This window comes from Rousettus aegyptiacus, unplaced genomic scaffold, assembly GCF_014176215.1.
Source record: "Rousettus aegyptiacus isolate mRouAeg1 unplaced genomic scaffold, mRouAeg1.p scaffold_m13_p_2, whole genome shotgun sequence".
NCBI classification, from domain to species: domain Eukaryota; kingdom Metazoa; phylum Chordata; class Mammalia; order Chiroptera; family Pteropodidae; genus Rousettus; species Rousettus aegyptiacus.
Window position 1 is genome coordinate 64252515 of NW_023416295.1, and position 23402 is coordinate 64275916.

At 38.0% G+C, this 23402-nt stretch overlaps 1 protein-coding gene and 1 pseudogene across 5 annotated transcripts in view; both read right to left on the reverse strand.

Moving 5' to 3' along the window:
* The window catches only part of LYPD6B (LY6/PLAUR domain containing 6B), a 150514-nt gene that overhangs the window by 21753 nt on the left and 105359 nt on the right, over window positions 1-23402 (reverse strand). The window lies entirely within an intron of this gene.
* Window positions 6250-6368, reverse strand: LOC118614291 (annotated as a pseudogene).

Genomic DNA, 23402 nt, shown 5'->3' on the forward strand with positions numbered 1-23402 from the left:
CTGTAAAATTATATGCATTAAGTTGTTAATTGCAACATAAGAAATGACACTTAAGCAATGGTTCATGATTCTACGAAGTTAAAGTCAAGTGTAAACGCTGCCTGGTGTAATGGGGGAGGAATATCTTTAGGAGGCTCCCAGGCCTGGGTGTGAATTCTGACTGTCACTTGTTGTGTCTACTACCTCTGCTCGATCCCTCTATTACTCTGAGACTCAGTTTCCCTATCAGCAAAATAGAGATATTAAATATCTATTTTGCAAAGAGTCATTGTGGAAATAAAGGGAAAACGAATACTAAGTCCCTACCCACTGCTGTTTTTATTGTCAAATTATCAAATCAATTAGAAAGTTAAATATAGAGATTTATGATTCATCTATGGATTACATATCTACAAACATCATTAAGATCATGCAATATCTGACTAGATTTAAGATTGAAATTCAATATACATACTTTTTATTTTTAAAATTTTTATTTTCAATTACAGTTGGCATTCAATATTTCTTTATATTAGTTTCAGGTGTACAGCATAGTGGTTAGACATTTATATAATTTACAAAATGATCCCCCTCACCCCCCTCCGCAATTAACCTAGTACCCATCTGGAACTATACATAGTTATTACAATATTATTGACTATATTCCTTATGCTATACTTCACATCCCCATGATTATTTTGTAACTATCAATTTGCACTTCTAAATCCTTTAACCTTTTTCAGCCAGTCCCCCAAACACTCTCCCATCTGGCAATCACCAGTTTGTTCTCTATGAGTCTGTTTTTATTTTGTTTGTTCATTTATTTCGTTCCTTAGATTCCACATATAAGTGAAATCATGTGGTATTTGCCTTTGTCTGACTTATCTCACTTAGCATGATACACTCTAGGTCCATCCATGTTGCTGCAAACGGTAAGATTTCATTTTTTATGGCTGAGTAATATTCCACTGTATGTATGTATGTGTATATGTATGTATGTGTATGCATGTATATGTGTGTGTGTGTGTCTTCTTTATCCAACTGTCTCTTGATGGGCACTTAGGTTACTTCCCTATCTTGTCTATTGTAAATAGTGCTGCAGTGAACATAGGGTTGCATATATCTTTTTGAATTAGTGTTTGGTTTTCTTTGGGTAAATACCCAGAAGTACAATTGCTGGGTCATAAGGTAGTTCGATTTTCAATTTTTTGAGGAACCTCTAAACTGTTTTCCATAGTGGCTGCACTGATTTAATATACATATTTTCAGCTCTCAAAGTCTATGATTATCTGAGTATACATGAGAGAAAGATATAAAACTCCTCCGAAGATCAATTTTAGGTAAACTATTTTAGAATATATGTGGGAACAAAATTTAGTCCTCAGCAAAGCATTCTCATTTACTTGCTTCCTGATAAATCTACATTCTGTGCCTATAATCATAAATATTATGCAGTAGTCCTTATAAAGTTTGCCTTAAAAACAACAGGCTCTGTGCTCTCACATGTGTCATTATCTTGTATTTTCCACTCTTCTTTGAAGGGGCCCAGCTCCAATATTTCTCATATATTAAATCTTTTGGTATCTACTCCAGCCCATGGGCTGGTCTCTACCGTGAAAAAAACTTGGGGGTTGTTTGGGGACCTAAGACTGTCCTTACTTGCTTAGCACTGGTTTGGGCTCAGCAAGTTCAAGCTCTTGGTTAGGGGTGAGCTAAAAGTCTCTAAAGGTCTCACACACTTGCAGGCATTACCAATAAAATATTTAGGAAAAAAAAAGTTTTTCAGCTTTTCTACCAACAGAATTTCCACTTCCATTTTGATTGTTCATTTAGGCTTTAGGTTAACTGTATGGAGATTGTGAGAACTCGGTTTTCAGAAGCCTGCCTGATGATGGCCTAATGCATTCACATGTTCTTCAACACATGCTACATTGAGTTTTAATATACTACAACCACATGATCTTCCCAAACTATCCTAGTGAGGCAAGTGGGAAGTGTGCCCTCTTGTACTTTCACCTTTTGACCCTCAAGTTTCACCCCATCGTCCTTCTACACCCTGCTCTGTGCCCTCGGAAGCTGGGCTCTGAAGACCACTGACACGGCTCCCTTTTCCCCTGGCTTCTGGTTTGGGTTGGCAATTGGCAGGAACTGGCAGATCTGAGGGTGGGTAGAGAGTGAGACCATGGTACTTATTCTCTGACTCAGTCCCTGACAGGTTGCCATCACATCTCTCAGCTCCTGAAAGGTGGCTGACTCCATAGCTACTGTCTCCTGGGTTCTGGTTATCATTTTTTCCCCTTGTCCTTTAGGCCTACAGGACAGAAATGGCTCTTTTCTGCTGCTAACTGGGGGTCCGGTACTCTCCCTTATTGGTTCCCTAAGCCTCGCCCACACCATTTTAAACAGCTCCTTACTAATTCTCACAAATAATACCAGTCTGAAGATGCTATCTGGTTCCTGCCAGGACACTGACTGAGCCTTGAATCCAGTCTCAGAAAGAGCTACCATGAAAAGAGCAACTCTGGACTCAAGTGTCACAGCTTGTTGTTACAGCAGGCCATTGTAGGAAGAGCTGGAGTGAATAAGCAGTACCTCTTTACTAGAAAAGAGTAAGAGCAAGTGTCACTTTTAGGTTCGTAGGAAACCAATGATTGGATCTATGCTACAAACTAATCAGGGTAAGAATGAAGGCTTTAGAAAGAAAATAAGAATATTAACCAGAAGATAAATTTAGCTAAAGAATATTTTATAATCAAATGCAAACATCACAAGGCCACCACAATTCAGCTTGTTCTGCTCCTACTGTCATTAAAGAACATCATTAAGTAGAGATAGGCAAGATTCTTGAACTTCTATAAAAGTGCTGAGAACAAAAGAACATATATTGTTAGGAACACAGCACTGAAGCCCACTGAAGCTTTCGTGTAGTCAAGACTGTACCTCCTTATTGCATTATAGTATCTATAAATATCTGCACATAGACATAAGTTTATTTTAATGTAATAAATTTACCGAAAACTGAATATTAACCATTAATATGAATATCATTAATATGGAATCCCATAATGCAATGGTGCTTTGCCCTATAATCTCCTTCCTAAAATCTTGTATTCCAAGAAACCACACTAGATTTTTACATGACATTTCTGAACTACCTTCTAGTTATTCTCTAGGTACCTCTCATCTTCTGCAGTGCTGGACCTTCCTATCGGGATACTGTTCTTAGTAGCCTCATTTACCCAGAGAAGTCCTTTACTTCACGTTGTAAGTTTACTTTGGCCCATCTCTGTTAATCAATTTTCTTTCCTCCTCCTTTCCTTACAAATCCCTGCTACTGTCACTCAAGGACACCTGAAAAAGAAAAGTTCAGCTTGAAATGTACCTTGAGATCTCATCCATATTCTGTACCAATTTCCAGACCATAAAATTTTTTATTGGCAGAGAAAGTGTTCTGTAATAATGCCTAAAATAGTCCCCTTTACCTTGTACTTAACATAAAGCACACCTTGAATGTACTTTTTAAAACACTGGCATGTGACAGAAGTCAAAGAGGCCAAAAGAGAAATTCTTCTCTTTCCTATTCCCTTTTTGTTAATGGACTGAACGATTCTCTTTACTGAAAGCACTTGAGAGAGAGAAGATTAGCCTAGGAATTTGGTGAAGGTGGCTCTGGAAAGTAAGGAGACTAAGGAAGCACCAATGACTCTACTTATTAGTCAGAATATGCCAAAATATGGAGTCCACCATAACTGATGCTCAGCTCACATCATCGAGGGCAAAGATAAATTCTGGTCCATGGAGTCACAATTCTGGGCTGTTTTCCACTGTGGATAATAATGACTTCAGCAGTTAGGAGGATCTGTACTCCAGGGCTTATTCCTGCTTGTTAACTCCCTGTTACCTTCTGCACAGCACAGACACTTGGTAAGTAATCATTGAATAAATGTTTAATTAAGGTTGACTTCACCCATTCATTCAATTCATAAAGTCCATTCCCTGGCTTGGAGACAGATCAATTTCCATTCACTCTTTGGTGTCTGGGTTTGGGCAGCAGGTGGTTACCCCAGCTTATGGCTTTGCAGCCTCATAGTAGCAGACTCACACTATACCACATGACTCATCTTCAAAGAACTTTCCCATCTGAAATTAATAAATCTTCCCCAGATCCCTGTGAGGTAAGTATGGTGTGCTCATCTGCAGGTTACAAGGAGGAAATTGGAAATGAGGAGGTTACAGGCTGTGCCAGAGGTTATTAAGGGTGTTTGTCAGGGAATGAGGTCATAATGCAGTAACCCAGGTTCAGCCTCTCCACCTACACTGGAGTCCAGGCCGTTCCCCATGCTCCCACCACCTTATCATTCTCTGGGCTTCTGTGAAGGGGTAGACAGAGTCCAGCAAATATGTGCATCTCAAAGAAAAAAAATTATTATGATTTGCCCCTGCTAAGCACCTTAATATGTCTTCCCCACAATAACCCATATTAGAAGTTGTCTCTCCCCGATTTTTTCCAGTAAAGATATCTTGTTAGATAGATTTACTACTGTCTCCTGGGAAAGAAGCTGAGAGTAATACATCTTCATCCATCTTTCTGGGAAATGCATAGTAAGTTTCACTCTCACATCTTCAGAGGCATAAGCCAGTGCATAGGTGGCCTTGGAGTTCAAGGTTACTGCCTGTCCAGGCCTGCAGACTGCCCAAAGTGGAATAACACACAGACTACTCAACACATTTCACAAACTTCACCTCATATCTCTGATGGATCCCCATGGCATGCATACAGCAAATATTTTAACCTTCTGACTTTGTCAAACAGAACCAGGATTGGCTATTTCCAAGGGAAAAGCAAGCTTCACCCACCACGACCATATCCTTTTTCTTTTTCTGGTTCCTACTCTAACCTCCTAGATAAGACCTGCCCCAGGTTCCAGGGTTCTATGTTATTACCACTTACTTTCCTATAGTGTGTTATTACTATTACTTCCCTTCGGGACTTGATTCACTTTCACACTTACAACTAACTTCCATTCCTGGTCAATTTCTAATTCACTAGGCCTACCTCTGACCTGGGGTGGCTGGATTGTAAACTCTAATTTTCTACCATTTCCATATCATATGAGTTCAATTAGATGATTTTACTATTTCATTTGGGGAATAACTAATCCTGAAAGACATTAAAATATTTCCTAATGCTCCAATAATTAAAACAATATAATATTAGCATGAGTAGACAGAAAAATGGAACAGAATAGAAAGTCCAGAAATAGACTCAAATATACATGGTAATTTGTTATATGGTAAAGGTGGCTTCTCAAACCAGTAAGGTAAGAATACACTTTCAGAATTTGGGTTGGTACAACTAGTTGGCCAGGAAAAAAACAAGGTTGGATACATACCTCATACTGTTCATACAACAAAGCCAAAAGTCCCAGAAAAGAAAATATGAACTTAGAATAGTATTCATCTTAAGAAATTATTGGTATAACAATGATATAGAGGCTCTGTTCTAAAAAATCCTTACATGTTATTGATATATATTGATGTACTTAAAAAATACTATGATGTCTTGGGTTTGCTTCAAATAGTCTCAGAATGGTTGGGAAAATAGGTAAAACAAGACTGGCAAAAATTCCTAATTATTGATGATGGATGATGGGTATTTGGGGTTTCTCATACTATTTTCTCTAGTTTGTGTATTCTTAAAATTTTCCATAATAAAATGTGTTTTTTAAAAAAGTACCAAGAGAAAATATGAGTGTTTTTCTTGGAGTTGGGAAAGGCCTTTCTAACTATGATTCAAAACCCAGAAAGTATAAAATTAATGTTTGATAAATTCAATAACTTTAAATGACAATAATTTCTGTATGATCAAAAAAAAAGCCATAAGCAAAGTTAAAAACAAATAATCTGGGGAAAACATTTTCAATTTACGGCACAGAACAATGAATAATCTCACTAATATGGAAAGAGTTACTAGAAATCAAGAAAATTAATCACAACCCAACAGAAAAATTAGCAAAAAACATTAATAGACATTTCATAGAAAATTAAATAAAATAGCCTTTAAACATCATGAGAAAAGTGAGCATCTTTTGAAATAGGAGAAATGCAAATTAAAAATGTACTTTATAAATTCCAGATTTTGATTGGTCTGTAGGTTAAAATATTTTCTATTATTATTATTATTTTTTTTTTTAGGCGAGGCAACCATTGGTTGACCTCACAGATTGCAATGACCTTGTCAGCGTACAATCCTTTATTGTTTATTTTTTACACCTATAGTACCTGGTCTTCCTAGGTGGTCTCCCATCCAAGTAGTAACCAGGCCCAATCTTGTTTAGCTTCTCAGATCAGACGGGATCGGGCTTGTTCAGGGTGGCATGGCCACAGACTAAAATGTTTTCTAACACTCTCTTTTGAGGAGACATGTGAAATCAGTCATTTTTATATATTGTTAATGTGAATGTGACCCCTAAGGAGCAATTTGGTAATATTATTAAAATATTAATGCATTTACCTTTGACTCTCTACAGAGAGCTTGGACACATGCACAATGATATATTGCCATGATAGTCACTGCAGCGCTTTTTATAAGAGCAAATGATTAGAAGTTCAAATGTCCATCAAAAAACATATGCATGTATATAAATATATCAACATATATCCACGTATATACATATACATAATGGAATATGATAGAGCCATTAAAAATGAGGATGTTCCCTATATGCTGCTGTGAAAAAGTTCATATATATATATATATATGAATGTCATAGGTCTTTTTTGTGTGTTAGAGAGGGAATGAAATTAAAAATACTATAAGTATTTACTTATATATGCATAAATACACAATATACAGGGAACTAATGAAAATGATGACCTAGAGGTAGAGGGGCAGGCACAAAAAATACAGCATGAAAGGACAGAGGGGGAAGGAGGCTTCTCAGAATATACCTCATTTCATTGTTTTGATTTTTGACACACATGAATGCATAACGTTCAAAAATTAAAACAAAGCATTCAATTGTTTCTATAGTTTATTGTTAATTGACTTACTATATAGTTAAAACTCAATAGTTCCCTCTACTAGATCAAGGGCTTAGACAATCCAAAGAGCAGATGATACAAAATAGCATTTTTATTTCTCTTTGTAATGCATCATTTTGTGGTAGGAATGAGGATACGAGACAATTCACTGTCCTAATTATGTTTTGCAAATCCAACTGGTAAAGTTCCTTGAGATATTAGTAAGCACACAGTTACAGCCATCTGAAACAACAGCAGATTCAGAATGTAGGTAAGGTAGGTAAACAGCCAGGAAGCACTGCCTTCTTGCAGAGTAGAAGCATCATATTCATCAAGTATATTATAATCATTGACCATTAGCAACACATCTCTCTTACACCATAGACCAACAGATGCTAAGTTTTTCATCCACAAGGTCCATTTCTATCTTGCTCCCACTTGAGACCCAGACTCCATGTTTAGAAGGATTTATCTAAACTGTATGTAGAGGATAATTACCTATTTTTATGATTAAAAATGTATAGTTGCCATGAAGTGTCTGATCCACATGAAATAACTTACATTATTATTATAACATTATTATTACATTACATTATTATACATTATTATTATTACATTAATTATTACATTAACATGATCTATACAATTTTGACCAATGCAAAAAAAAGTTTTTATATACTCATTAGCCACAGTTTTATTAACCCTAAATAAACAGTTTCTGTTAGGCTCTTTGAAATATGAGAAGTAGCTCAACATCTCCTGTGCCTCCACTTGAGGTTCTGAGATCCCAGATTTCAGTTTTTTAAGTTGACAAGGGGCAGTGGCCTGGGAAGCCTCTCCCTTAGCCCTTAGCATGAAGGCTTCATCTGTAAGAAGGGGCTACAACCCCTAGGAAATGATGCAATGGTTACTTGTGCACATATAGTGAGGGGGAAAATTCTGCTAGTTACCTGAGCAAACAAGCTAAATATTTTGCCATCCTGGACTATTTCTCAGCATTTCAGTTTCCTTACATGTAGAACTACTGAGTTAAAAGTTAGGGCCAATAATGAGCAACTTACTTAACCTCCTTGTAACTCAGTTCCCTCATTGCAGAAAAAAGATAAAAAAAAATAATAATAACTTCAAGTGAGTGAGTTAAAATGTCTCAAATATTTAGAATAATGTCACAAAGAGTACAAGCTCAAGAAATATTAGCTACCTGCATGTAACACCTCAGAGGTATGTTTAAAACTCCTGTTGGAGCCAGCCTTCCAGGCCTACCTCCTGAGAAGTTACGGAATACATCCTGTCACCATTTTCCTTAGACTAACTGTGGTACAAATGGAAATTATTTATTTTCATAACTTTGACTTCACTAGTGTAGAATGATTTACATAATCCTGTAGGAAGCGAGGAGGTCCCCAAACTTCATTCCTTTCCTCAGCAAATTTGTACATCTTCCTCCAAAGGCAGTGTTTTGTTCCATGTCTGAGAAATGACTTCAGCCTAGGGTTAGGCAGAGAACATCAACCCCTTTCCTCCTCTATGCCAGGACTTGAAACACTGGGGAACAGAGGAAGACACTGCACATAGCCGAGGATGCAACCGAGCAGCCCATGGTTTGATAAGATGGTTTAGAAGAGACCCTGGGCAGGGCCTATTTACAAATAAGAGAACAAACAAGGGATGCAGTGAAATTCCAGGAGCTAGAACATCTGAGTCTCTATTTTTCATCATAAGGGGAATATTAAACTGGCATGATCTGGATGTAAATGGGAGAAAACAATGTTTTATAATCAGTAGTTTAAATGTGTGCTAGTCTCTCTTCTACAACGTGTCTTCTTAACACTATGCAAAGAGGAGAGCAAAGGAAATGAGAATACTGCACCCAGGAGGAGACCATCTAGAACATTACAAAAATATCCTCCAAATTATTTGATCTTAGAGAAGCAAATGGAATCAAACTCTGTGTCCTTAATGGGAAATAAGAGGACAAACATTTTCCTGGCTAATTATTTGAAAAATACACCTTTGCCGCACTCAAAATTTTCATCCAGTATTTCTTCCCTTATATTTCCCTCATTTAAAATGTACATTTAAAATTCATTTCAAAAAATTACCCAATTTATATATTCTAAATGGTCTAAACACATTTATTCAGTTTCCAATCAATATTTATAGAGTACCTATGTGCCAGGCATCTCTTTGCTCACAGCCATAGCCTCAGTCTCTAAAAAAAAAAATGTTCTTTCTCTTTCCAATGATTTGCTACTGATTTCCTCCACATGCCCTGATGCACAATAACCTCCTTTTTAAGCTAACATTTTATTGAGGGCTTATTGGTGTTAGGCACCTGGTATCATTAATTCATTTAATTCTCACGACATGCCTATGAGATGGGTACTATTATTATCCCCATTTTACAGATAAAGAATTGAAGTTTAAAGAGAGGATAAGTAATTTATCCAAGGCTACAAGGTTAGTAAATAATACATAGAATTTAAATTCACTCAATTCCAAACTCCTTCATCTTAATCTTATACAATAGTGCCTTCAAAACTTCCTAAATATAGTTTGCTATAATGGACATATTTTCTTTATAATAGTCTCTTCTTCATTTTCTTTGTTTGATTTGTCATGATTCTCATCTGCTTCTGTAGGATGCCTTTCTAGCATTTAGAAAATGATCATTTAAAAGCATTTATGTCAAGTCATGGGACCATGGCAGAGCAGGCTAAGAAATGACAACTATTTGTACATAAATATTTAAATATATGCACTACACTCATTTTAGTGCCTTATTCAAATTCTGGGCTAACACAAAAAGGTTTCCGGAACTTACCAGCTGCTTCCTTTTGTGATCTCAATGATTCTCACCCAAATAAGACTCAAAGGACCCATGTTCCAAATCAGCTTCTTTATATTTACACCTGGTGACAGATATCATTTGCCTTCTTTTCTGCCAACAGCAAACTAATCAGTGAAGAGCATCCATCTGAATTCTGTCTGTCCGTCTGTCTGTCTGTCTCTGTATCCATCTGAATTCTCTCTCGCTCTCATTGCTGCCTTTCCTTTCACCAAACTTCGCATTTTTTTTTTCTCTAAAAGCCCTCACTGAACCAAAACTATAGTTCAGTGAAATGAGTATGATTAAACAAATTATGAACTGGCTCAGGGAGTAAGTCTAATTGCTCTAATCAAGGATATTTTCCAGCTCTGCTGGTGGGAGGGCAGGCTGGCCTAAAACACTCCTCCCTTGTCCCAGGACAGTGTGTCAGCAGATTGTAATCACTGCTGCTATGTTTCCAGGTTCAAGTCTGAGACTTTGGACCCTTATGATTCTCCTCGAAGATTTCTTTAACTGGTCCACTGAAAAAACCTTGTCTGTAATCCCTGAGTGCCCCAGGAGCCTGTGCTACCATTCAGACCAAGACATCAGATTATTCAATGGAAAGAGGAACATGTGTGCAAAGGGAGGATCTGTCTCCATCTCTCTCCCAAGCTCCCTGAAGGCAGGAGTAGTCTTTCATCTCTGGCAATGGGCTTGGCACAGAGCAGGGGCCCAAGTGTTTGCTGAATACCATAGAATGAAGAAAGGAAGTACCAACGTAAAGTCACGTTTTCTTTTAACCAGCACTTTATGGGACAATGGATTTAATAATAAGAAAAAAATACTTGTATAGGAGATGGGCATATCTCATACTATGCTTAAATGAGAACACTCAAAAGACATATCCAGTGCTAGCACATATTTTACAGCAAAGTTTATCTGATTTCTCACCATTAACTTAAAACAGTTAAAGGTTGCAAGTCTGTATGAGAAAGCGAGAGAGATAGAAGTTGAAATACAGAAGTGTCAAAGTGACATTGAATCAAGAGTTTCCACCAGGAAAACACAGTAGCAGCAGCAATAATCAATATTCTAACAAGCTTGATTTGATTACAAAATCCTTCAAGGAAAATTCCAGAACCTTGGGAATTTAATGCCTTAATGTGGCCTACTAGGTGGTTGTGTATTAAAACTGCCACCTCTGCTTAGGCTTTAGTTAACTATCTATATTCTTTGGCAATTGTAGCTCGTGAAGGTGAGTTGGGAGAGCTGTCACAAGAATCCATTTGGGTCTGGGTTCACCGGACCCTGCAGGGACATGTCCAAGAAAACTTGGCAACACCCTGCAGCTACGGCATGGCCACACGATGCAGTCCATGTATTTGGCTTGCTTTTGTGTGGGTAATTATGCTGAGCTTTGCATTACAAGTGTCACGTTTTGGCATCATCAATCTAACTTTATCTTTGGGGTTTTTCTTAGCTGAGAAAATACTAAATAAACTTTTTAAATGAAATATACATATGTATTTTATTCATTTAATAAGCATCCTTGAACACTTACTATGCATTATATGAAAAACTGGAAAGAAAAACTTAAGACATGATCCATGCCCGAAAGTGATTTGAATAGAGCAATGAAGGCAGTCCAAGTATAATGGCAAGTGCATGGCACTTGCTATAGGGACAATGGGCTATGGAATGTTACTAATTCTGCTACATTTACTTTTCTAAAAATGCTAGTGATTCCTGTGGCTGGTAGTTGTAGGGAAACAGTATTGACCACTGAAACCATGCAGGGAGGGTCCCAGAAATAAGCAAATCTGCAAAGAACAAATCTACAAACCTTTAGTTTGGCCAAGTAGAGGAAATGCCTCAGGAAAAAAAAGTGTTTGTTTTTTTTTTTTCTTTAAAAAAAAAAGGAAGCATGCTGGCTGAGACTTTCCAGAATAAATTAGCAGGTGCAGACAATTTGATTTAGATTTGCAGCACTGATTAGCTCTCATGTTGATGCTTTGTTTCCATATCCTAAACTAGGACCTGAGCATGCTGGTACTTGGAGAATTTTCAGCAAACTCCATAGCTCCCAAGTCCCCAATTTTTGGTTCAGAACTTTCACCTTTCCAACAAAGTTCAGTTGTTATTACCGAAGCATAAGATACAGTAGAAGTATGAAGCTTCAAGGAGTGGAGGCGACCAGTTTTACTGATCACCAGCTTAACCATTGCAAATTAAATCTCCAGTGTAGTAAGACGTACTCAACATGACCTTGCCCGCCTCATGAGAGTTTATTGCAACATACCTTTCTTTCCTGAAGGTGTTCTAGTTATCAAAAAAAAAAAAAAAAAAAAAAAGTTATATTTCCCTGTGATTGAAAATGAAATAATGTTCACATACATGAAGAAGCATTTGCCATTCACGTACTGAAGTGCTAAGAGCATTCACTCTTACAATGGACATAACTTAATACAAGAACCTATTTTCTATGACTAGGAAAAAGTTGAATGCAAAGTCATGTGGACTGTTAAAATATGTAATCTACTGAAGCCAGTAAAGGGCTCTTTTGCTATTTTGAACTGAAGTAGCTACCTCGGTGAATTCCAGTATAGCTCTGATTGTCTGGGTGGCATCCTCACCCACTGGGACTTTCTTCCTGTTCATGGAATCACCCGCAGGGTTTTTAAAGGCTGTGCTGACAGAGAACTGACTGCCAAACTCATCACAACTGGTCCTAGATCTGAGTTTCACTTTGGGTTAATTTCCAAGAGTATCTCACTCAACTTATTTTCCCTGCTTCCAAGGTCTTCCACGTCCATTGAAAATTTCGATCTTGCTTCAGGAGGATGGGAGAATTTCGAGTATCCTCCTTAATTAAATGACTTCTACTTCCAACACACTAAAAATAGTAGGTTATTGGGAAATACCAGAGATCAAAATTCTGTTAAACAAATCCATGTGAAGTAGCTACTATGGTCAGCACTGTGATAACAACAGTGGAGTTCTACTGAAGTTATATTTTAAATATAAGAAGAATCTCTGATCTAAAGATCTGGTGAGACTACATATAATGCATGAGATGACCACAGTGAGTACCGGGCAGAGTACAATTAATCATTAAAATGAGTGCTATAGTTTGTAATACATGATAATAACTCATAATGATATCTTACTATCTAAGAACAAAACCTGAAAAATGAAGAATGCTTAAATTAAATAAAGTACGTACAATACTTCTTTTGATTCTTATAACCACACAGGCAAGGGAGATATTGTATTATTAATCCCACTTTACAGATAAGGAAACTGTGACCCAAAGAAGTAAAAGGGCTTGGCCAAGGACACCTTGAAAATAAGTAGAATTCCAAGATAGTAGTCCTAGAATTGTCTCCCCATCCTTTAATTTTGCTGCCACATCATGCTGCCTCCTGGCTAAGTACCAGGGAAGGGAGAAGCAGGAGTGTGGAAGAACTTGAAGGGTGAGCTATAAAGGAGGTAAGGTCTTCATGAGGAAAGGAAAATAGAGACATGGGCGAAGAGCATGATCACGGGCTTGGAAGCAGCACATTGAGAGATAATGACTTACTGAAATGGAATGAATATTAGAAGGTAGTGGGAAATGGAATTTAATAAAAAAAAATTAAATAATCAAGGAACTTTCTGAAAGTCGGAGTCCAGAGTTGAGTTTTGGTCTTTCAAACAATAAGACTATTTTTTGAAGGATACTGACATGATCAATGCAGAGATTAAGAAAATTTATATGGTGTTCATGTAGTAGAGGGGTTAGAAGGGTGAGAAGTGGGGGACAAAGAGTCTGGGTTTCTGAAATCCAGGAGGGGATAGTGGAGGGTCTGGAATAACTCTGAGATATTAAGGTGGTTATGCTTTACATAACTTTACATATCACTCACATTCATTTGCCCATCACTGAACAGCAGCAAAACTGAAAATACTCTGGTTACAAGGAACGGGGTGTATAAGAGATTGGTGCTCACAAATTTATTATGAATTAAGCCATTTTAGGTTGGTTGACTTAAAATTTGTGAGATATGCTATCTCCAGAATTCGAGATTGACAAAGGTAATGTTACCTTCATTTTTAGGCCTTGGTTTAGGATAACTTCTGCCTCAGGCAGTCTGTTACCAGGCTGAGGCAGGAAGTGGCCCCACAGGCCTGTTGGAGTTTGAACAGATGAAGAAGATTTGAGTAGGGTCAGAGTCCTTTATCCACACTTAAATGGGAATAGATCTAATTTTGTAAAATTGTTTTTATTGAGGTAATTTACAAAATTTCACTTGGGTAAAGGGTTCCATAGTTTAAAACATATGAAAAGCCACTGATCTTGTCCAATCCCAGGCAAAGACAAATGAGGAAGCAAGAGAGACAGAGGTGTAGTGCCTGGTTCAAGGTCACGGGGGGGGGGGGGGGGGTGAGGCCACTTGAGATACATTTTCAATTGCTTTAAATTGGGAACTGGAAAAGGTTTTGCACAGCAAAAATAATCAACAAAATGAAAAGGCAACCTATGGAATGGGAGAAAATATCTGCAAATCAATATCTAATAAGTTAATATCCAAAGTATATAAGGAACTCATACGACTCAATAGCAAAGGACTTAAATAAACATTTTCCCAAAGAAGACATACAGATGGCCAACAGGTACACAAAAAAGTCCTCTATGTCACGAATCATCAGGAAAATTCAAATCAAAACCACAATGAGTTATCACTACAAACTTTCAGAATGATTGTCATCAAAAACACAAAAGATGTATGGTAGTGAGGATATGGAGAAAAAGGAACCCTTTTAAACTGTTGGTGGGAATGTAAATTGGTGCAACCACTATGTAATAATGTAGTATAGAGGTTCCTCAAAAAAAAAAAAAAAATAATAATAATAGAATTCCCATATGATCCAGCAGCTTTACTTCTGGGTATAAATTTTAAGGAAATGAAATCATTATCCCCCATGTTCATTGTAGCATCATTCACAATAGCCAAGATATGGAAATGACCTAAGTGTCCATGAATGGATGAATGAATTTTTAAAATGTGGTATATAATTTCTTGATAGATACATGTAGAATATTATTCAGCCATAAAAAAAAAAACCAGAAACCTTGCCATTTGTGACACAGACAGATCTTGAGGATATTATGCTAAGTGAAATAACCCAGACAGAGAAAGGCAAATATAGGATGATCTCGCTTATATATGGAATCTAAAAAAGTCAAAATCATAGAACCAGAAAGTAGCATGGCGGTTGCCAGGGATTGGGGAGTAGGGAGAATGAATGATGTGATGCTGGTTAAAGGACACAAATTTTCGGTTGTAAGTTCTGAGGATCTGATGTACAGCATGGTAACTATAGTCAAAAATACTGTATTACAGACTTGAAATTTGCTTAAAAACAAACAAACAGATTTTAAGAGTTCTCATCGTAAGAAAAAGGTAAGTACGTGAGGTGATAGAGATGTTAATTAACTTGATCGTGGTAATCATTTTACAATATATACATACATCAAATCATTACATTGTACACATTCATACGATTTTGTCAACTTTTAAATCAATTTTACCTCGATAAAGTTGGGGGGAGTGAAATCTGGGCCAATGTGATCTAAAAAACAAAAATCATTTAATGTCCTTTGAAGCCCCCAGGCCAGGATTCCCTCTAGGCCCTTTATTGTGCCTGAGGCAGAGCCGGTCCTGGTGCCCTAAGCAGATCAGCACAGGCGGCAGCACAGGCGGCAGGGACGGGCTGGGGATCCAGGCCCCACACACACGCAGCCTGGCTGGGCCTCAGAGCAGCAGGAGCAGTACACGCCCAGGCAGCCAAGTTTCAGTGTTAAGCCACCTGCCAACAAATGAAACTTACAGTGCTTCTAATAAGAAAAAGACCTAGTTAATACTTTTCTCTAACTTGCTCATATTTTGACACATTTCTTTTTTTCCCTCACTTTAGTCTCATTTTGGAGACTAAGGCCAAAAGAAAACCAAAAACAAAAAACCACCAACTCACCACCACAACAAAACAAACAAACAAACAAAAAACATCGTAAGAAAAGGATGTATGTGGTGCCTTGAGGAAGATAAAGAAGTGCTGCAGCTTTGGAATTCTTACTGTTACCAAAGAATTATGATCCAGAAGCAGAGAATCATTAAATCTGCTGTTTTCACTTATATAACAGCATATAACATTGTTCCTGCTCCTGCATTGCCTGCTGAATCTTAGTGGGGGAAAGTTTAGTGGGGGAAAGCCCAGTAGAGCACCTAGTAAATCTATCTTTTTGTATTCCAATCATAAAAAAAGTATTCCCTTCACTTTTTCACACAGGGCCTACCATCACCTTAACCGTGTTTATCGAACAAAGTGTCTTTCTCGAAGCTAGAGCATTTTTCTTCTTTGACAGCAAAACTGATTAAATCTTCCTAGAGAAAAGTTAGGCAGACCAGAATCCACCTTCCTGCTAGTTACAAAGGGACAGACTTTCCAATTCTAATATTTCCTTTCTATTTCTTATGGTTAAGAAAAACAAACAAACAAAAGTGATAGAATTTTGTAGAAAACTTCTACTGAAGATAACAGCTATTTCCATTTTAACTGAGGTTGAGAGATTTCTTACCAGTTTTGGGAATTATCCAATTTAACTATAAAAACTCCTAAACTAAGTATGCTACTGGTTATAAATTTAGGAAAACTGGAGTGAATACAGACGATATAAAAACAAACAGTACAAGATGAGCTTTCCCTGCAGGACTGCATGTGACCATTTCAAGATGGAGAATTCTAAGAAGATTGTGACTTTACTTATGGTGACATTAGTGGCAAGAGACCTTTCCATAAGAGGCTATAAGTTATGAATTATCAACAGCTCTCTGTGAACTGATTAACTCCTCCATCTTCGGAATGTCCAGTTTAAAAAATAACAAACCAGAATGACCTTTCCAGCATTCACCAACACTGCAGACAGTAATATATCCCAGTTAGAAATCTGGGAGAAAAAATTATGTCTGTGGCATATGTGCTGATCCGAGCAATAGAGCCTTTTTTCCCCCTCTAAATCACCCCTGTCAGAAATATAAAAATCTCCTTATAGTAAGTTATGCAGCTTTCTGTGCTTCGTGAGCAATTCACCAATAGGAAAGCTCTAGATTTTACAAATAGTTATTGGCACTGTCAGCTAGCTGCTCAGAGTTACTGAGATTGGTTTGAGAGGTAAAATATCTCGTGTTGCCTTTGAAAGTCATCTGTGTAATTGCAGCACTCTCTAATCCCCATTGAAGACCCATAATTATACCAGGAAAAATTGAGGTTCTCTGGTCCCTGGCCTGGTAACTAGATGCACAAACTGCCCCTTCGATTCTTCAGGAACAGCAGCCCTTAAGCATCACTGTGGGAAAGAAAAGCAGGCCTCCCAGCATGCACTGCCCTCTAGACCGCCACTAGTCAGTGATTCTGAAATCACTGGGTGTAGCTGGAACTTTCTTTCCTACCCCCAAACATGGATATTTACAAAGGGGCTAATGAAGAAAGAACAAGTAATCTCCTGACCACTGTAGTAGCCAGACAAGAATAAAATCCAATAGATGTGCACTTTTATCCTTGAGCTGGATAAGAAAAGTAATTTCCATCCCACCAAGCTCTAAAGGGCTGCCTTTCATTTCACTGGGGGAGGTGTAAAGTGTGCTTTGTGCAGACTGGCCTCGCCTTTGATGGATTTATTGACAAGACCTACTGGCTAGCTTAAGTGCAGGGATACACTATTTGTTAAGAAAGAAAATAATGTATACCACCAGGTTGGGAATTCTCACTGTTACCAAAGAATTATGACCCAGAAGCAGAGAACCATGAAATCCACTGGTTTCACTTGTATAACAGCATATAATGTCGGTACCTGCTCCTGCATTGCCCGATGAATCAGGACCTCATAAAACAGAGGTTTGGCTTAGAAGACCATGGCTGCAATGCATTAGTATCAGGAGGAAAGTATTAAAGGCATTTCTCAAGTTTAAAGGAAAATAAAATTTCAAAAGCAAGGGAAGTTAGCTGCCAGTGTCTCACTGAAGTTGCTGAAAATTCAGAGTTCTTTAAATATGACAGACTCTGCTCAAATTTTACTCACTTTAGTTGTCTGTCATGTACTAAAAGGACAGGGCATACCAGTAGCACTGTTTAGTCTCCTTTGGGAGGGGCAGGAGAGGGTAAAATGGTAGAAAACTGACTCTGAATTAATTTTGCACTGACTTCTAGATCCCAATGATGACAAGATGCTGTCTTTATAATATTTTACAATTTCAATACAGCTCTGACATTATTTGATGGCAATAAAGGAAAGAACAATGAACCATTGTCTGTCTACATGTTGCATTCCACATAAAAAGGCTGTGCTGCAAGAAGCCTGATTGCTTCTCAGCCTGAGTAGTTAAAGCTCCAGCTCCCAGTGGAACACAGGTTATTCTCAAAGTTTAGTGTATCCTGGATCTAACTGGAGTCAGGAAAACCTTGTTCAGATCCTGAACTTAAGCTCTGATCATCCCTGTTAGAAACTGGTTAACCTAAGTTGCTTAACTTCTTAGAGTCTCGGTTTCCTCATCAATAAATCAGAACAGGAAAATTTAAAGATCAAGGCTGTAGTAAGAAGTGAATGAAAAGAAACAGTGAGGATTAAATGAATTAAGTATAAACTATGTTCCATAACCCCTAGCTTACAGGAAGCACTCGATAAACGTTAGCTCCCTTCCAGTTTTTTCAATTATGGCAAAGAAACTTATGGAGGAAGGAGACAGGGCCATGTAGTATAAAAAGCTGACACTGAGCTTTCTTGTTCAGGGGAGCAGGAGGTGGGGGAAGATTTAGCTAAATCGCTATCAGCCCTATGAACAGGCTCTCTGTACAGCTTGCTGAAGCTGCTCATTGCAGGAAATGAACAATGAAGTGCCCAGCAGGTATGAGGTTTGTTCACAGAGCATCAGCTATTTCCCCGACTCCCTTGCAAAGCCTCCTACTGATGACTCCCCAAAAGTCCACCCTCTAAACCAAAAAGCAATGCATGAGCTCTTTTGTCACCCTTGGTCATTACATCCACTTTCTAAATAAAAAGCAATATTACTGCCCCCCCCCCCAAAGAAACAAGGTGAAGGGAAATAAGGGATAGGAGGAAATGGCCAGATGGAAGAACAGCGAAGTTACCAATTATAACAAACCTCTCTTTCCTGCCAGAACACTAAAAACAGAATCCTGGCCAGCTTTGTGTTACTCTCTTAGCCAACTGGCTACACATTAGATGGAAAGAGAGGTCCAACAGTGGAAAAATAAAGTTTTTCCACCAAATGAGTGGTTGGAAATGCATTTGAAGAAATCTGCCGTTGTGGTGTTCCAGATTTATACTGTCCATGTGACACGGATCAAATTGACTCGGCTCACATGCTTGGAGGCCGTTTCTCTGGCTACTGATGCTGCCAGTTCCACCTGCAATCTAAAAATCCGGGCTGTACATCTGGTTCCTCATCTCTCCACATGTAATAACTGAAACATCATTTTTCATGCTCTAGAAAATGCAAACACAGCTGAACTGATCTACTTCGAATATTCCCAAACAATTCAACTAAGGATGAAAGCAGATGACACATTTCAAAGTAAGAATGCTTGGACATCTTAGGGCATGGGGATAGTGGGCATGTGCATGGGGACAGTCTCTTTTTAGTAGAGTTGCTATTGGTTGAAAGCATAGGTGCTACCCTAATTTTAAAGTCTGTCAGATATCCATCCTATGTGGATGCATGTGACATCTTTCAGGGTCATAGTGCCACTGCCTTCTTTCTGTAGAATCTATGTGGTAGCTGTCATGCTAGGATATAGGTGGTTAACAGACAGGTCCTGCTAACTGCTGATAGCTACCTGATTAGCCTGAATGCCCCCACCAAAGCCAAAATGTAGACATAGTTTGGCAGCCTGTGAGTCAATGGTTAAGGTGAGAGCAAAAATGTCAGTAGTTGGCCCTCTAGTAACACGGGTTTGAAAGGCATGGATCCACTTATACACAAATTTTTTTCAAGGAATACTGTTAATATATTTTATCTTCCTTATGATTTTAAAAATGTTTTCTCTAGCTTGCTTTATTGTAAAATACAATATATAATACAGATAATATGCAAAATATGTGTTGATTGACATTTATGTTATTGCTAAGATTTATGGTCAAAATAGGCTATTACCAAGTTGTTTGGAGGAAATCCAAAGTTATACACAGAGTCTCAACTGCACAGGGAGTCACCATCCCCAACCCTTGCTTTGTTTGAGGGTCAACTGTGGTTAACATGACCAAGTGCAAGCCACAGGTCTGCTGTTTAAAGAAGCTAATGCACAACAGAGCCTCATCTTTAGATTATAACATCCGGATCAAACAAAACTCTTCATAAATCTGATCACTGTTGAAATTTAACATTCACTTATAATTAGGAAGCATACAGAACCATCTCTCAAGGATAGTGAGAGGTTTAAAAACTTGTCCTTAATTATAATATTTATGAGACCTCTACTTATTTTCCCAGAGAAATGAAAACCTGTGGAAAAAGGGAGAAAACTGAGAGTTAAACTTTGAGTGATAACTTTTCAAATAGTTGGAGAGGAGAAAGTTACTTTAGAAGAGACTTCACAAAAGTTGCAGAGTGATCCATGTGGGGTCATTCTGAAATGCCTAACCAGAGAATGGGCTGACTGAGAGTGATAGAATTAGTTAAGTAGAGGATGGGTGAGCAACCACCAATGCGGATGTGTCAAATGAATTTCTACACTTGGAGACCAGGATCCTTGAAGGAAAGGACCCCAAAGCCCCTTTCAATTCTATGCTCTTCATTGGAGTTGATGGTGGAGGGACCAGAGGGGCAGGAAGTAGACATCTCAAATCATTCAGTTGCACCACTGAACTTGACACAGTTGCATGTTGCATCAATTCAGACTTGAAGTCGTCTATCTCGTAAGAGTTTTGCCCTGACAAAGCCATACATGTGGTGAGGAGCTTTTGTGGCTCATGATGACATGTCTGAATTAATGTCATGCTGTTGACACCTCAATATAAGCAGGCATATTGAAAATGAAGCAATTATAAGCAAAAAGAGCAAGAAGTAGAGGGGAAATGAGCCTGTGAGCTATAAAGCAAGGAGGTTGGGGCAAAGACATACAAGTCAGAATGGAGAGGGGTAATCACAACGCTGTGGGTTCTCACACAGGCCATTGGTTTTTAGTGCAGATCCCGGGAAAGGAAACTATGGAGCAAATTTCAATACAGAGTACAGCACAACCACTTCTTCTTCACCCTCAGTGGCTCTGATGTTCTCATAGCTCTAAATAGTGGAAACAGCATTGAAAAAATATTTTTATTTAAAACCTTTCCCTATGATTGGTGTTACTGCAAACATGTGGCCTTTCTTGAATCCCCTTTTCCCTTTCCCACTGCCCCGCCCCCACCATCACCACAACAAAAATAGGCTGGGATACAGGACAAAAAAAAATCAGACTAAAAACAAAAAAAAACTTTACATAAGGAATGAGAAAAACAGAATTCCTATCTTTGAGTTATAAACACTGAAAGGTAAGGGGAATTTTATAGACCCAGAAAGTGATGAAATGAAGAGAAAGACATTGAGTCTACCCAAAAGGTGATAAAATATTTTATTTGTTTTGGGTTGTGAAAAAGAAAATAAATCATTAAAATGACTGTCAGAATGCCTCAAGGATAAGGGCATTGAGTAGGACCTGGCTATAAATGTTGTAGACAGTAATAAAAGAGTTGGTTTTGTTTCCTTAGCATTTGTCTGGGCTGAGCCTTCCTATTTCAACACAGGAATCATGGGCAATGGTAAAGTCAGCCATCCACAGGGCACACAGTATTACCTGCCCAGGCAGTCCCCGTCCAGCCCACCAGAGCAGTTCTCCCGTTGATACCCAGGTTTCCATCTAGCACGGGCCCTCCAGGACGAGCCATCGAAGTGCCCGGGCTTCAGGATCAGAACTTGTTTTATTTCATGGTTACTGGTTATTCATACATACCTGCCTAAAAAATAGATTTTATGTGTGTGTGTTTTTGTTCTTATTTTTCTTAGTCCTCTGAATTCAAGATGAAGAAAGCCAGTTTCCTGCCCCAAGGAGCTCAGTCTACAGTCTAAAGGGCCTTGGATTAATGCTGATGTTGTTTAATGATGTATTTCAAGTACCTGAAGACAGAGAAAGGTGATAGAGTAGCTGTTATAAAAGCAACTGTTTATTCTATTTAAACCCAGGAAGGATTAGTTAAGAATTTGTAAAAGAGGTAGGATTTTCAACTAACCCACAAACTTGCATCCAACATTTTGCTTTGAATATTTTCTTTTTATTTTCTACATGTCATAGTCTCCCATGAAGATGTGATGGCTCAACTAAATCTTAAAAGACAGCTCCCATACAAATCTAAGTTTCTCTAAAACTGAAAAAAATAAAAACATAAAGAATATGGAAATAAATTGAGCTTCGGGATGAACTAGAACTAAACACACGTGCCAGTCAACACTGATTTCTACCGCTACTCATACATTCAAATTTGATCCAGGACAATTCGGTCTCATATTTGTCATCCAAATCACATGCAATAAGACCCAAGAATCCTACCGAGGACAGTGACATGATAGAGGACAAGTAGTATTTGTAATTGAAAGCAACTCTAGCTGCCTTTCTATAGTAACCACCTATGACCAGTATATGTTTTAAGTGTCAAGGCTCTTTCTGCACCATCACAAGAACAGGGCATTAAAGGGGCTTTACAAAGGTCCCCACTGAAAACACATGGCTGAAAATCTGGACCTATGAAATCTCTTTCCAGGATGAGCCATGGCTCCGTGTCCAAGACATGTTTATATAATTCACTTTACTAAACAGGAACCTTGGCCCTAGAGTCCATTGCCTATTCAGTTGAAACCCATATGAGCTAGCCTGGATGACTCAGGAGAAACGGTAATGACAGGATGAGTAATTATTCTCTTGAAGTCACTAGTTAGGATAAAAGCAGTTGTTCATTACCTGACAGGACAGGTTCCTCAGGTGGGCCAAGAACAAAACAAATAAATCAATGTCACTTTCTCCCCTAAGATCTTAAAACTCTATATTTAAAATCTTCATTTCGGCTCACAATTCAAGGAAAGTTAAAGACACAACTATCCATTCAGCCTCTGGTGATAACAGGGATCGACGAGATAAAGGAGAAGTGGCTGAAAGGGGACATTTGTTAATTTAGTGGAGAGAAATCCTATAGGAACATTGCCTGGTTCTCCGCTCTTGGCCTCTGCCTAGGTTATTTTAGAAATTCTATAAAACTAATACAATGACTTATTCTAAAAGGGTAAGCACACACGTCAACAACTGAAAGTTAAAGACTATGGCAGTTCATTTTAAAGACTTGAAAATTGAAAATCTTTCTCTTTCAGAGTCATAACCAGTCTCTCTCTTTCAGAATCATGTGAATGCATTAGGGATTCTCATTCCCTAATTAATATGAATCTCCCACTATTTTACATCATTCTAATTTAAACTTTTGGGGGAAATATATTAAAATAATGTTTCC